This window comes from Plecotus auritus (genome assembly GCF_963455305.1).
Source record: "Plecotus auritus genome assembly, chromosome: 8".
NCBI classification, from domain to species: Eukaryota; Metazoa; Chordata; class Mammalia; order Chiroptera; family Vespertilionidae; genus Plecotus; species Plecotus auritus.
In genome coordinates, this window is record NC_137782.1 from 63,786,007 (window position 1) to 63,800,954 (window position 14,948).

The 14,948-nt window shown below is 51.7% G+C and overlaps 1 protein-coding gene across 3 annotated transcripts in view; it reads left to right on the plus strand.

Annotated features, from left to right (window-relative positions):
* NOL4L (nucleolar protein 4 like) overlaps positions 1 to 14,948 on the plus strand; it is a 124,473-nt gene that overhangs the window by 83,536 nt on the left and 25,989 nt on the right. The window contains exon 1 of one of the 3 annotated variants that reach the window (XM_080683745.1): positions 7,230 to 7,394. The exons of the other annotated variants lie outside the window; for them this stretch is intronic. The gene's annotated coding sequence lies outside the window, so the exon portion shown is untranslated. Of the gene's footprint in view, positions 1 to 7,229; positions 7,395 to 14,948 lie in introns of those variants that run through there. 3 annotated transcript variants of the gene reach the window in all.

Sequence of the window (14,948 nt, forward strand, 5' to 3'; positions counted from 1 at the left end):
AGAGAGCACATATCACTAAGTGGACACTCAGTAAATTTTTACAAACTGAATTCACCTCCTGTGACCAATTCTCAGATCAGGAAATAGAGCATTGCCAGCACCTCGAAGACCCTTTATGCCCCTTCCAGTCACTACCCCAGCTGGGGCAGCCACAGTCCTGACCTCGAATAGCATAGGTTGGTTCGCCTATTCTAGAACTTTATACAAAAAGAATCCTATGGCATGTGCTCTTTTGCTCATGAGCATAAGTTTGTGCGAGTCATCTGTGCTGAGGCATGCAGAGTAGTAGTCCACGGTGTAGATGTACCACATTGTCCATTTTCTGTTGATAGACAGACAGGGCTACCATGAATACTGCTGCTAGGACCATTCTAGATGTGTTCTTTAGGAACCATCAGTTCTCGTTTCTGTGTGTGCACACCTAGGAATGGAAGTGCCAGATTGTGTCTAGTCTTGGATTTTTGGCTGAGCCTCTCCAAAGGCGCTAGGAAGGAAGGAAGGGAGAAGAGGGTGCATGCTCTGTGGGAGTTACAAAGCATGGCCCTTGTTGAGGATGGTCTGCTTAATTCAGAGTTCTGTCACAGACCTCAGGGCTGTGCTGAGTGGTGGGCAAGACAGGCTCCTGTGTCAGGCTGTGATGAGTTCCTACTGTGTGTGGAATGCCTGCCACAAGGGACTCTGCCATCTAAGAGCCTGTTCCAGCCCCGAGAGCTCACTTCCAGTTGGAGAAATGAGATGTCACGCAGGGAACGGGAAGTACCACAGTGCGTCAACTGACAGAACCCGTCACCAGAGCCAGTTGGGTTGTCTGTGAGATTGACATTCTGAGTTCAGGGGGCCTAGATTTGGCAAGGGTGGAGGGTGTCTTTTCCAACTACCCAAAGCATCTTCCCACCTAGTGAATGCCCGTGCATCCTTCAGTGACCAACTTAAGTGTCACATGCTCAGTGGAGCCCTCTAGTATCCACCATGTCCTTCTCACATACTGGGTACTTCATTCCTAGCAGGTCCCAAAATTGTCAAGTACAAACTGAATATATATCCTATGACCAGAAACTGTGTGGTCATTTGTTTAATCTCTCTTTCCTGCTCGCCTGCAGGCTCCAAGTGGGCGGACCTGCATCCGTATTATCATTGCTGTGTCAGTCATACTTATGGTAGTGGGATTATGCATATCTGTGGAAAGAACATGTGCCTGAAAGCATGCATGATGAAAGGTATGGACATGGGTGATTGAAGGGCAGAAGACAGTGAGTCTGTCTGAAGCACAGTTCACCATTTGGAACAGGCTATATGGCCAGCAGAGCTGTGGAAGGCCTTGAACACCAGGTCAGAGAACTATCATTTGATTTTGCCAGCAACTGGGAGCTGTTGAAGGTTTTGGAGTAGAGAGATTAATTGATGACATTTTAAAGTAACACATTTCTGAAAAGATTGATGAAACTAATTTTGACCTTTGTTGTGGTTGTTAGGAAAGTATACTTCAACAAGTCAGGCTCTTAATTATATTCATCATGGGAAATTATCTAAATAGAGAAGGAATGAGAAAAGAGTATTAGTGTCTCCTAGATTTCAGCAAAGGTGTCAAACTTACTATGAGGTTGCAGCCACCTGTACAAGAACTGGCAAATGTGAAGAGTAAATGGATGAGCTGAGCTACAACCCAACCCACAGATCAAGTAGTTTGAATTCAGGCACATGGAAAGCTGTGGCGCTTCTATCCATTTTCCTCTTTCTGTCTGGATACCCTCCCCACTTTGCCACCTGTCACATTCCTCCTGCCTTCTTTTGGTTCTAAGTAGATGTCACCTCTTCCAGGACCACCCCCATCCTACCCCCCCCCCTCCCCGCCCTTACTTAACCCCTAAGGTGGAAACATTCCTCCTTTCTGCATAATTGTGCTTCTCTGCTATGGCATGGGTTTAATTGTCTTTATAATGCTGGGGGCAGGGACAGTTCATGGGGGTAGAGGTGCTAGCCCCACCATATATTAAAATAAATTCTAGAGCTATAATATTGGGACAGGAATAGACAGATCAATAGAATAGAATAGACAATTCCAAAAATAATGGAAAATTAATGTACTGTAAAGATGGCATTTCCAATCAGTGGATGAGTTATTTAAAATGATGGTATTGGGACAACTTGGATAGCCATTAAAAAAATAAGCTAGATCTTCACCTCACTACTTATATGGAGATAAATTACAGATGGAATAAAGATTTAACTGTAATGAAGCTATAAATGCTCTAGAAGAAAATATGAGTGAATTACTTTTATAATCTTAAAGTGGAAAAAAAAACACAACCTTTATTTTGAGCTGAAACCCTAAAGCCCTAAAGGGAAAATAAAATTAATGGGATAATATAAAATTTTCATATGGCAAAAAAATCCTTTCATAAACAAAGTTAAAGGACAATAAAAAGAAAATATATCTGTAAAATATATGACAAAAGATTAATTTCATTTTCCAAAGACTTCTTACAAAAAAAAAAAAGGACCACCAACCCAAGTAGAGAAATGGACAAAGAATATGAACAAGTTGTTCTTAAAAAAGAAACGAAATACAAGTGACCAATAAACACATAAACATATGCTCACATCCCAAAGGAAAATAAGAGATGCCATTTTCACCTTCCAGACTGGCAAAGATAGAAAAGATTACTAAGTGCTGACAAGTGTGTAATGAAATGAGAACTGCCAGATACTGTTGGTGGCTGAGTGAACTGGTACAGCTTTTGTGGAGAGGGATATGGCCATCATGGTGAAAATTTACAATCCTGGTGATGATAAAAACTCCCATTGACCAAGTACTCCCTCTGGGGAAAAGATGAAGCTGTATTTTATGACCTAACCTCAGACGTCATACACCCTCCTTTTCATACTGTCCCACTGGTTTCATGGCCCTGTTCATTGTGACAGGTCTAAAGTGTGACACCAGGAAGTGAGGATCATCTGGGCCATCATGGAGGCTGGCTACCATAGTTTCTAATTTTAGAGGGGACATTTTGGTATCAAATACTACATTAAACACACTATCTTATTATTTACTTTGTAGATGAGGAAATGGAGGCTTAGAGAGACTTACATATGGTGCCCAAGGTCACTTGTCTAGTGTCAGAGCCAGAATGTGAACCAGTCCCATTAGGCTAGATTATTTCTAGGCTCTTGGCTCGACCTCCTTACTGGTCTCCCCACTGCCACTATTGCTTCCTTATAATATCACTCCTCTGATCTAAAAACATAATCCAGATTGCATCATTTCCTTACTCTTAGAATAAAATCCACATACCTCACAGTGGTGTACAAGGCTCTGGATGCTTGGTCCTGCATGCCTTCTCACTCTCATCTCCTCCTCCCCTCCCCATGGCCCACTCTGCTGTAGCCACATTGGTCATCTTTCTATTCCTCAAACATTTTAAGCCTCTTCCCACCTCAGAGCCTTTGCACCAGCTGTTTGCTCTGCCCGAAAGACTGTGCCCCACGTCTTCACCCAGCTGTCAACTTCCACCATCCCAGGATCAGGGCATTTGTTGGCTTTCTCCTAGGAGGGGCCTTTCCTGACTATTCAACCCAGAGCCCACACTTGTCTCCCTTCTCAACCCCTGTCTCCATTCCACCCCTCCTGTCTCTCCTTCACACTGTCTCCACCTCAATGCTTATGTCCAGGATCCAACCAAGATTCAAACTTTGCATTTAGGTGCTATATCTCTTTAGTCTCATGATTTAGAACAGTCAAGTTAATAACAGTGTATCTTTTGAAGAGTTCAGGACAGATCCAGGTTATAATCATATCCAGGTGGAGCATTTTTGGGGAGAACACAACATAGGTGATGCTGTATCCTCTTATTGCATCCCTTCAGGAGGCGAGCACATTGCATCAGGTGACCCCACTTTCCTGTGTTTGATTGCTTAGTTGGGCCACGTCTGGCAGATCTTTCCATTGTGCAGGTACATGTTTCCTTCTGTCATTAATAAGTAGTTTGTTGGATAAATGTATTTTTAATATATATATATTTATTGATTTCAGAGAGGGGAAGGGAGAGGGAGAGATAGAAACATCAATGATGAGAGAGAACCATTGATCGGCTACCGCACGCACACCCCCTCCTGGGGATCGAGCCCTAAACCCAGACATGTGCCCTGACCCAGAATTGAACCTTGACCTCCTGGTTCATGGGTGGACGCTCAACCACTGAGCCACACTGGCTGGGCATAAATGGGTTTTAATGCTTTGAGATGCTTAAACAGTATCTGCTCTGGTCACATTAAGATTCCCAATAATAACAACCCCCTGGTTTCATGGCTAGGTCCCCACTTGTGGAGCAGGCCCATTTCATATAGGAAACTGTAAGGAAGGGTTGCTGCTAAGAAACACCATAGAGCAAATGCCCCACCAGCTGTTCATTTACAAAGTGCCCACCATTTGCAGAGCCTGGAGGAGACATGAAGGCAGTTCTGCCCCATAGGCAGGAGGGAACAGCCTTCTCTGCCATGGTCTCCCAGCCGACTGGGACGCATCATTGAGGGAACCAGTGGTCAGAAAACTAGGTCATGCCATTCCTTGTTAGGACCCATGCTGTGGCCACTTTAAGGATGGAGGGAGTTGTCCAGAGGCACAAGGACGCTGAAAACAAACTACACAAGGTTACTCAAGGAGTGGCAGCTCCTGCAGATTTCTGCAGGCTTCAGCACACTTAAACCTGCCCGATTCCTGGTGCCGCTAAATAGCCAGGTTACCCCAGGGCTCCTAACTGCTTTCTGTGGGTTGAGCGGGGCTGGGCTGTTTTATCTCAGGGATGGTAAATGAGTTCACATTTCATGCTTAGAGAAAATCACTGCTCTGCCCTCCTGGGCAGTACTATCTCTCTTTTATTAGTCAGAGAAGAAGTGGGTTATCTGGGTTCAATTCCACCTTTGAACTTCAGTTGGATTTGGCTTTATATTTCAAGCCCAGATGTCCACCACCACTGTGAAATAGTGACTCGGGCCAGGAGAAGTCAACGGCCTCTAGAAATGTGGTGGGAAGAGATGGGGAATCCTGGGCCTGAATCATCTTTTTCAGAGTGAAGAAGGACCGCCTCTGTATTGGAAATGTTCACATTTCCCTGGGTGAACTGAGTTGTGGCCACTAATTCTAAAAATCATTATTGGTCACCAACATGTGTGGCCGTTCAGGTAATGAAGTCTCCAAACTGTCCCCCACCACAGAGGATGCGAAGTAAAAATCTCACAGAGAAACTGGAGAGAGTGTTTTTGTTTGAACACACATTTGATTTCAGGGATAAAAGGTGCTAATGAGTAACATGTGAGTTGTATATTGACAGCATGCGCGGAAGTAAGTCTGTGTGCTTTAATTTGATGTGTTGTCATCCTTTCATTTTTCTAATGGGTGAATATATTGAGCACTGAACCTGTGGTGTTGTACTTCCAACTCTAACCTATAGAGGGAGCCTTGTTTACCTTGGATGGTTCACAATGCAAAGCTTTCAGTGGAAGAAAGAAAAAGGCTTTTTACAAAAAAAAGTTGGAAGGTTAAAGGCAGTCTGTTTCAAAATTGCGAACAGTAGCGGTGGCTGTCTCGTTTTCTCTTCTTTGTTGTTCCCACTGTGAATGAGTTGTAGCGTACAGTCAGTAGAAATTGTCCTTCCTTTTCGGATGCGACCGGAGGAATCAGGAGGTGGGGTCGTTATTGGTTTTTGTTTTGGTGTTTGGCCATTTCCTCGCAGAATTCCACGAGAGCAGCACTCCATCCCTGTTAAAGCACAAGATTTTTCCGAAGACTAGTCTGATGTAAAGGAGGATGTGAATTTGGGGAGGTGGGCATCTGCCCGTGACCCATCTTCTCTGTCGCTCTAATTCTGCTGTTTGGGGACGAGCGTGTTGCTTCAGGCTGAATCTGAGGTAGCTCGGAGATGCAGCCCCCCCCCCCCCAACTCACCCCCGCGACGCCCCATACCGCCTTCCCCAGCACCCTAGGCTGATGAGGTCTGTCTGCGCGGGGGACAGCGTCTCGGATCCGCATGGGTCTTTCCCCTCCTGCGATGCTATGTCTCCCTGTACAGTGCGCGCCTAGGTCTGGGATAGAGCTGCATTCTTGATATTATCCTATTACTTTACAACTGTAGCTAGCTAGCGCTCTGTAAGGAGCCTGCACGGTGTGGTCTAGAGGAGCACAATGACCGATGGGAGGGAGCCCGGGGCGAGCCGGTGGTGGGCGCTCGGGATAACTGAAATGTTTGGGTCGGACAGGTGAGCCCAGCCTGGACTCTTAGGCACCTGCCTGGAGGAAGGAGGGGCGCAGGGGTGGGTGTAAAATAAGTGGTGGGAAAGAGACAAAGGAAGAGTGAAGAGGCGAGGTGGTGCGGAATAGAGAGAGGGGGAGGGGAGTGGGCAGCGCGCCGAGGAGCCTGAGCTTGAACTTGATCAAGGGGGGCCCTGAGGTGGGGATGGGGGCCCGGGAGAGAGCCAGCCATGTGCCTGGCTTTCCCAGACCTAGGTCTTGCTACCACCGCCCCGGGGCCCAGCCCCCGGCCCAGCATCTCCGCCCAGCGAGGACTCGCATCCTCCAGGAGGAGATGCGCAGGGGTCGAGGTCCTACCCGAAGGCCCCGGGAGTTCCTAAAGATGCCCGAGTCACTTTCTTTGGGCCAAGTCTCTCCTCTCCTGGTCTGAACGCGGAGAGCCGCTGTGTGCCCTCCAACCCTCACCCAAGACCCAAAGACTGCGGCCTCCGGGAGCGACGGGAGGGCACAGACCCCACTGCCTTCTTTTTCGGGCTCAGCACCAGCTAGGCTCTCCCTCGAAGCGCTTCCCCCTTAAGAGTGCTCTCCCACAGAAGCGCATGGCGGTGCGTCCAGTGCGCCCTCTTCCCTCCCCCCCTACCTGGCCCAGCACCCCCTTCTTCCTCCTCCTTTCCCCCCCGCCCGCCTCTCCCTCCTTTCTCCTCTCTCTGGGTGCCTCCTTTTCCTCTCCCCCTCCCCCCGTGCCCACTACTCCCTCTAGCCCGCCCCTCCACCTCCTCTTCCTGCTGCTCCTCCTACTCCCCTAGCGTGCGCCCTCCCTGCGCTCCCCTCCCCCGTCCCCCCGCCCCGTGCCGGGTCCCGCCCCCCTCCCCCGCCTCCCCGTGCCCGGTGCCCCCCTCCCCCTTCCACCCTCTTGGCCACGGCGCCGCCGCTGCCGCCGCCGCTTGCCTGGGCCCTCCCCCTGGCCACCCCCGCCCCCGGGCCGGGCAGTGACGCGCCGCGGCGGTGCCAGCCCCTCTCCCCGGGCGGCCGCGGCGGCAGCACCAGCAGCAGCAGCAGCACCAGCAGCAGCTGGAGCTGTGGGGCTGTCACAGCCGCTCACTCGCGGAGCCCGACCGCCAGTCTCCGCCTCGCCTCGCCTCCCGCCCAGGTACGGAGTACGGCCCGGATCCCCGAGATCCGGCAGTTTCTGGGCCCCGGGCCGCCGCCCCCCTCCTCCCGCCTCTGCCGCCGGCCGTTGAGCTGCGGTTAGGGGGCGGGGGGCTTGGGGGTTCCGGGGAGGGGGACGCGGGGGAGCTTCCTGCGCCAGGGCAGAGGAGGGGGGCTCAGGGAAGCGGCTGCGCCCTGGGCGGAGTGGGCTGGGGCGGGGGGCGGGTGAGTGTGACCGAGTGATGGGGGCAGTGAAGACTGCACTCTGGGGGCTGCGAGGTGCTCGAGAGGTGTGCCTAGCCCCGAGTGCCGGGGGCGCACTTCTCTCCCGGGCCGCGCGCGCCGCCGGTCCTGGGGGGCGGTGATTGTGTGCGCCGCGCCGCGGTATTGTGCGGCGGCCACACTGTTTGCAGCGAGCTAGGCACCGCGTCCCGGGAACGAAGGCGTTCTCAGGCGGTGGGGTGGGGGCCGGGCTCCGGTTGCCGCCACCGCGGCGAGAAGGGAAGTGGACTGTGTTTAGGGATGTGAGGACGGGAAGCGTTGAGTGGCAGGGAGGGGTTCCCCGCCTGGGCGCGGGGAGTTGAGTCGAGGTTTGCAGAGTTGAGCCCACTTCGGCAGGCCCCTGTCCCCGCTCGGGGCGAGCGGACCCGGTGCTCCTCTCAGGTGTACGGTGGGAGCGGAAGCCGGCCACCCTTAATGAAGGGGCAGTTCCTTCATGAAGGGTGCACATGGGTCGGGGGCAGCTGTCCGGAGTGAGGGCGCGCGTCCGGATTAAGTTAGATTTACACCGCGCTCGCCACCGGGCGCTTGCCACCTAAGTCCTCCAGGGCCCTACACTTTGATGGGGGGCGGGGGGGGGAGTACCATTCGCATTTTTATTCCAGCCGTTCGGGGGCCGAAGTGACCCCCCTACTCCCACCTGGAGCTGCGTTTGCCTGAGTCTGGTCGCCCCTACCGTGCGGCGCTTCCTGAGGGAAGTTCTCATTAAGCCTCGCTAATTAGCATTATTCCTGGAGAAAGGTTAAGGTTAGACTGTCCTTTCCCTTCTCGGGAGGCCTACCCCCCTCCCCATTCCCCTCTCTCTCCTTCCTCCCCAAGAACACAAAAGCAAAAAAGAAAGTGTGAAGAGGCGGAGATCAATGGAGAAGCCACAAACCCATTAATTCAAATGGAATCCCCCCCCCCCCTCTAAAAACATTGATTTTTCTTTCTGTCTGCTCTGAGGGGAGATTAATAACCTCCTGATTTCACCTGAAATGGTGTTTGGACTCTGTGATTTCCTCCTCTTTCTGAGAAGGATTGTGGCTTGAAATAGATTCTCCCTTGAGATAAAGCCCTACTTATCCCAGAATCAGCTGGAAACCCCAGCCTGGGCCCCACCAGGTGGGGCTTGTGACAGGGAGGTGGGGGAGGCTCTCACAACTCTGGGAGAGCCATCTGTGGATGGGACCAGGGGCCCCATCTTGCCCCTGCTTCTGGGTTGTAGGCTGTGGGGATAAAGGCCTGTTTATGACCCAGCCCCAGTGGTAGTTTAACCCCCAGGTAGTAAATTACCCCATCATTGGAAAACCATTAGGGCCTAAATGTGTCCTTGAATAATATCAAGCTCCTGCCTAATCCCAGCTCAAGCTGGGCTTATTTTAAGACAGCACCTCTCCCCACACCCACTGCACCAAGGCGGGGTGATGCCCATTTAGCACCTTCCTGCTTCTGAAGCTGGGAGCAGAGCACCCTGGACTTCTCCCAGCTGAGAAGGCTGACTTTGGGGAACTTATCCAGGCTGGGCCACCCTGGGGCTATGTGGAGCTGGACTGCCCCTGAGTTGCTCAAGAACTTTTTTGTCCTGTCTGGGCCCTTTTCTTGGAAAGAAACTCCTAAAGGGCATTGTGTCAGAGTGGTTCCTCTCCAGCCCTCCTTTTGGCTGGAAGAACCTTGTCTGCTAAAGCCCATCTCTCCAGCCTCCATTTAAAGAGACCCCTGTTAATGGCAGGGCCTGGGGTATCAATGAGGCCCTCGTGGTGAGGAGTGCTGGGAAAACAGCCAGTTGCCTTTGCTTGGGAAACAAAAGCCCGTTTTACACTCCATACACTAGTAGGAAGGTGTTGCAAATGCTCACGCCCGCATCCAGGCGTCCATGACAGCAAGAACAACAGAGCATTCCCCTGTATATATGAATATGTTTCTGGCAGACCCTGTGTGTGTGTGTGAGAGAGAGAACACACCTAAAACGTGGTAGGTGATTGGCTATGTCTCAGCTCTCCCCACTTCACATTTCCCAGAAGAGCTTGTGCTTTTAAGCAGAGGAGTATGTTAGCAGGAAGGAGTGGAATTGTGCAGGGTGTGTCCCTGGGAGGCTGGCTTCCTCCCGGGGAGCCCTATGGGCCTGGGGTATAGCATGAAGCAACAGTCTTGGGACCCCACAGCTCCCAGGAGTGTGGGTGACTCAGACCACCCTACGATTTCATTTGTGCAGTCACTTCACAACAGGGATTTGAACCCTGGTTGCTTTAGATCCTGGTGGGAGTGGAGGTTCGTCTTCCATTAGTAAGCCATCTGATGAACTGAAGTGGTTAAGTTGGGGTCAAATGTGGTTCAGTACCTTCTTGGCATGCTCAGAAGGCTGTGTGTGTAATGCTCGCTGACATAGAGACAAGGGAAGAATTGCCTCGTATTGAAAAATTTCCAGGGCCTGGAAGGGCCTGCAGGTGTTCCAGAAGGAGGTGCTCACCTCCTACACCTTGGTGCCCGCCTGCTTAGGTAGAGCTGGTACTGGGGAACTGCCCAAGTCTGGTGGTCTTTTGGCAGGAGCTTCAGCCTCTCAACAGAGCAGAAGCTGGACAGAGGGGTCTGTTTCCTGCCAAGCCAAGAAACAGCCCCTGCACATCCCTACCCGTCCTCTGAAATACATACCCAAGGCTCCTGGTCAGGGCTTGTGGCTTACAATTGCACTAAATTCTCAGCAAATCCTCCTCCTTTTCTTTCTCAAAGCAAGTGGTAGAGATAGAGTTACAGCTCTGGGGAAAGGCCTGGAAAATGTTGTGTGAGGCACGCCCCAGGATCCCTGTCCTGAAGGATGCAAATGGCTCAACTTCAGAGGCACCAGGAACCCAGTTCCCGAGAAATTGACCCCAGTTGTAAAATAATCATGTTACTGATAGCACCTGCCCATAGTTACACACCATGGATACAGGCGTGTTTCCACCATTTCCCCTCTGCGCTCCCATTTTCTCCTCCTCCTGGGCTGGGCAGTGGTTGGTGCTAGTTTGCTTGCAGAGGAGGAAGAGCCTCAGAACGTGGGCAGAGAGAAACTGAACCTGCCCATGAATTTTGGACTGCAGATAAGAGCAGAGAGGGTTTGGGCTCCTCTCCTCCTGCCCAGATTTGGGTGTGTCCCAGGGGCTGGCTGGGTGCTGTCTGCCTGCCCCCTCCCATTCTGAGTGCCCTTTTCAGAAGGGCAGTTGGCTCTATCCCTCTGTGAACCACAATGGCTTAGGCCCTTCGGTGCCGAATAAATGATGGACTTTACCAGCATGTGGGCAAGGCTGCAGGCTTCAGGGTGTCTGAGGTCAGAGGTAAGAGGAGTCGGGGCAGCTATCCAACCAGTCACACGGAATCTGAAGAGAGGGGGCCCAGAAGTAATGGATTGTACTCACTTATTTTCTAATGCAAGTGTCATTAGAGTTTGTTTACAGAGAGAAATTAGTAGACCAAATTCCCTTGAAATTCCAGGAGGGGAAAGCAAGAAGTATCTGGCTGTGACTTATGACTTCTGGGCGAGTAGGGGGAGCACTCGAGGTCTGAGCACAGGCCTGGGGCCCTGCCACTGGCAAACTTGTGTACCGGCCTCCCACAGATGCCTCTGGACTTGGGTGTATTTTGCCCCTCTGCACAGTTGTCGATGGGCTCTGAAATGTGTGTGCTGGTAATTGCATGTGTAATTAGCTTGCTCCTGGAGCTTTGGCTCAGTGTAAGTGGGTGAAGTTACAGTCTACCCTCTGCAGCTGGGGGCTCTGTTGTAGCAGGTGAGTTGCAAAGGGGTCTTGGGAAGGCTTCTCTCCGAGGTCAGTCCTGAAAGTGAAGGTGTGGAAACTAAGTTTGATTGGGACTTGCTTCCCGCCGCGCCCCCCCCCTCCCCACAAGTTAGGTTTAATGGACTTGATTGCTCACTTTAAAATATTGCTGTAACAGCAAGTGTCAAAATCTTATATAGAACCATCACTCACATAACAGGGACTCATGTAGCAAAACCCAGGGGGCCGTGAGGAAACTTGCTGGGGAGAGTATGATTGTCAGTAGATAACTGTGGAGGGGATTTCACAGCCCCCTTTCTCTCTCTGCACTTAAAGTGGGTCAGAATTTCTTGCTGGTCTCTTTCCTTAGATAACAAGGTCCTGGAGGAAAGGAACCCTGCCTTAGTCATTATGTCCCTAGCACAACACCAGCACACAGTATATGCTCAATAAATGTGTGTTAGCTTCGGAGAGAGAGTAAATATAGCTTAGTCTCCCATGAGTTCCTTTTGGATCTCATCTTGAGACACATTGTTAAGGAATCTGGTTTTGTTTTGTGTGTTTTTTATTGAAGGGAGGAAGTGTGGCGAGGCAGCCTCTTGGTGTGGTGGCACTGTGGTGTGGGCTCTGGGCAGACTGTCTGGCTTCAGATCCCAGCTCTGCCACTACGTATGGTGCCCTCGAGCAGGTACCACATCTGGAGATAGGCCTGGCCTGGGGGCCTGCTTTATGGAGGGGGGCTGTTGCAAGGAAAGCTCATAAGACCCTTGGCCCTGAAACCCCTGTGTGTGGACACTGGATGCGGCCTTCATTATCAGGTGATTGCAATGTCAATGTAAAAGTTAGCCCACCTCTTCCCAATGTGGGCCATCAGAGCAGGGGGATAAAGGGGGGTCATTTTGGTGAACTGTTAAGTGATCTGAGCTTAGGCTTTGCTGTAGGAAGGAGACCCTGCCAGCCAGGGTCCGGGTTTCCTATGGTCTCCACTCAAGAACTGTATGCAGTGGGACCGAGTCCTTTATTGTCAAACTAATGCCACATTATCATTAAATACCAGTATCATGCCAGGCAATTCAGCCAATTCAGTACTAGTAAGTCTCCCTTGCTTTGCGGGAGGGTCTAGGGAGCATACTACTTGGTCCCCACTCTTTTTTGTTGTGGTTTGGTTTGGTTTGGTTTGGTTTGGTCCCCACTCTTGAAAAGGCTTAAAGTTTTTCTGGGGAAGACAGGGCAGAGACCCACAGTGTGTTGACATGCTACAGCTGAGGGGGGGTGCCTGCCTGACTGATGGGGCTAATGGTACAGGCAGACAGGTTGTGTAAGAGAGGAACGGTGGAGACTTAGCAGGAGTTGATGGAGAAGGCAATGTGCTTGGAATTTGGGTCATGGGGCACCACAGTAGTATGGGCATTCCAGGTGAGACGGACAGTTGAGCAGAGGCAAGAAGAGTGTGTCTGGGCCTTCAGGATTGTACACATCTGGCTCTGCCACTTGTTAGCTCATGACCTTGGGCGAGTGCCTTAACCCCTTGGAGCCTCAGTTTTCTTATCTGTAGAATGGGGCTGGTAACGGTACCTACCTGGTGGGCCTGTGGTAAGGGTGAAATGAGGTGATCCAAGGGAGCACTTGCCACCTGATAAACTTCGACTTCTGTTATTGTTTTAAACTTGACCAAGTGGTGCAAGAATGTGGGAGCCCTCAGTGCTGCACCTAGTGGTTCTTGCTTTTTCCTGCTTCTCGGTGAGAACACTGTGTGTTTAGTGGAACACTCTACCAGCCTTTCTCTGAGCTGGAGACAGCCCTGCCCAAGGTTATGTGCATCTTGGGAGGGGACACTCCTGTGTGGCTACTCCTCAAATGCACCAGCCTGTGCCATTGCCTGGAATGCTCCTGGGTAGGCTGCCACACGGCCACCTTCCTCACTTCCTGCAGGCCTCTGCCTTTGTTCCCTGACAGTGAGGTCCTCCCTGGCCACGCAGGCACAGGCCTGCAGGCCCCTCTCCCCTCTTATTCAGCTTTATTCTGCTTTGTACCCCTCATCACCACCAACATTTTGTGTTTTTTCCTACCGATTGTCCACCTCCCCATCTGGGCAGAGTGCACAGGAGGACCAGCTGTCTTATCCACAGCTGAATTTTCCAGCACCTGGAAAGGTGCTTGGTTCATAGTAGGTGTCTAGTAAATACTGTTGAATGAATGGATGGGGCATTTTGAGTAGATGGTGCTTCCAGATGTTAATAGAATACTCAGTCTTTTCAATACAATGAGTGTTTCAACCATCAGAGTCAGGAGAGGGCCTTTCTACTTCAACCAGGACCTCAGTTCATACCCTGACCACAGTGTCCCTTGGGTAGCCAGGGGCCCAAGCGAGAATGTCCCTGGTCCTGACTCCAAGTGCCTGGATGGACTCGGTACCTCTAAGGGTCTGCTCCCCCACCTAACAGTCTCACTCTCAGGTTCTATCCAATTAGCATCAGGGAGAGTTTTGTTGGCCCTTTGGACCCTTTGTGCAGAGAGAGCTTTTTGAACCGGTGTGTATCCCTCCGGGTATGAGAACACTGTCTGAGCGAGTATAAGTGAGCGTGTTTTCACCCAAGGAAGAGTGTGGGTGGATGTGCCTGTGGGAGGGAGGCAGAGTAAGTGCATGGGGTGGGGAGGGGGGGATGAAGACACATGGTCTCCATCCTCTGAGGTTCTGAGTGTGCTGTGTGGTGACCCCGGAGCTAGGCAGAGCTGGTGTCCTGGCCCAACTTGAGTCCTCTGGATTCAGCTACGGAGGGTACACACTCTTGCTGCACAGAAGCCGTAAATTCCAGGAAACTCCCTGCTAGCCCTGCGGAATGGGGGAGGGAGTGGAGGCTGAGGCAGGCTGGTTCCCTAGCACTTGGAGAACAGATGTGTCTGCCTCAGGGATAGCAGCAGCAGAAAGTTCAAACCAAAGTGTATTTGCTCACTATAAAAGAGATGTTTGTGAGGAGGCCCTGGAGGGGAGGCTTGGCCCTTGGAGGGGGTGCTCTGCCAGGCGTCCTTACTGGGGGCCCACAGAGACCATTGTATCTTGCCAGAGGGGCAGGGGAGTGGGCAGTCAGAAATCAGGGGTGTGGGAGTTGCTGGGTCATCTTTCTGAGATTTACAGCCAGCTCCCAAACACAGTTGCTTGCTGCTCCTGAAAGAGGCTGGGCCAGAGGAGGTGGGGTCCCTTCCCACTGGAGGGCTGGATTGAAGGGGCCCCGCCCCAGGGGTTCCCGGATGACTGGCCAAGTGCTCACTGAAGCCAGTGAGGGGAGAGGAGGCAGGCGTGGTCCTCTCTAGCAGGCCCTCCGGCTGTTTGGAAGGCCCTAGCAGTCCCCTAGGCCCTTGAGCCGAACCCCCTTTGCGGTCTGATCTGAACCCTTGCCTGCCCCGCCCCCTTCCTTCTCTACACTTCTGGGGCTGGCCTTTTCAGCGCTGGAAGCTGCCCAAGAGCATATCTTTGAAGCACAGCAAAGGTTAGGAAGAAGGAAGACAGAAATGTCCTCTGGGCTGGGGGAGTGGGAGAAAGGAAT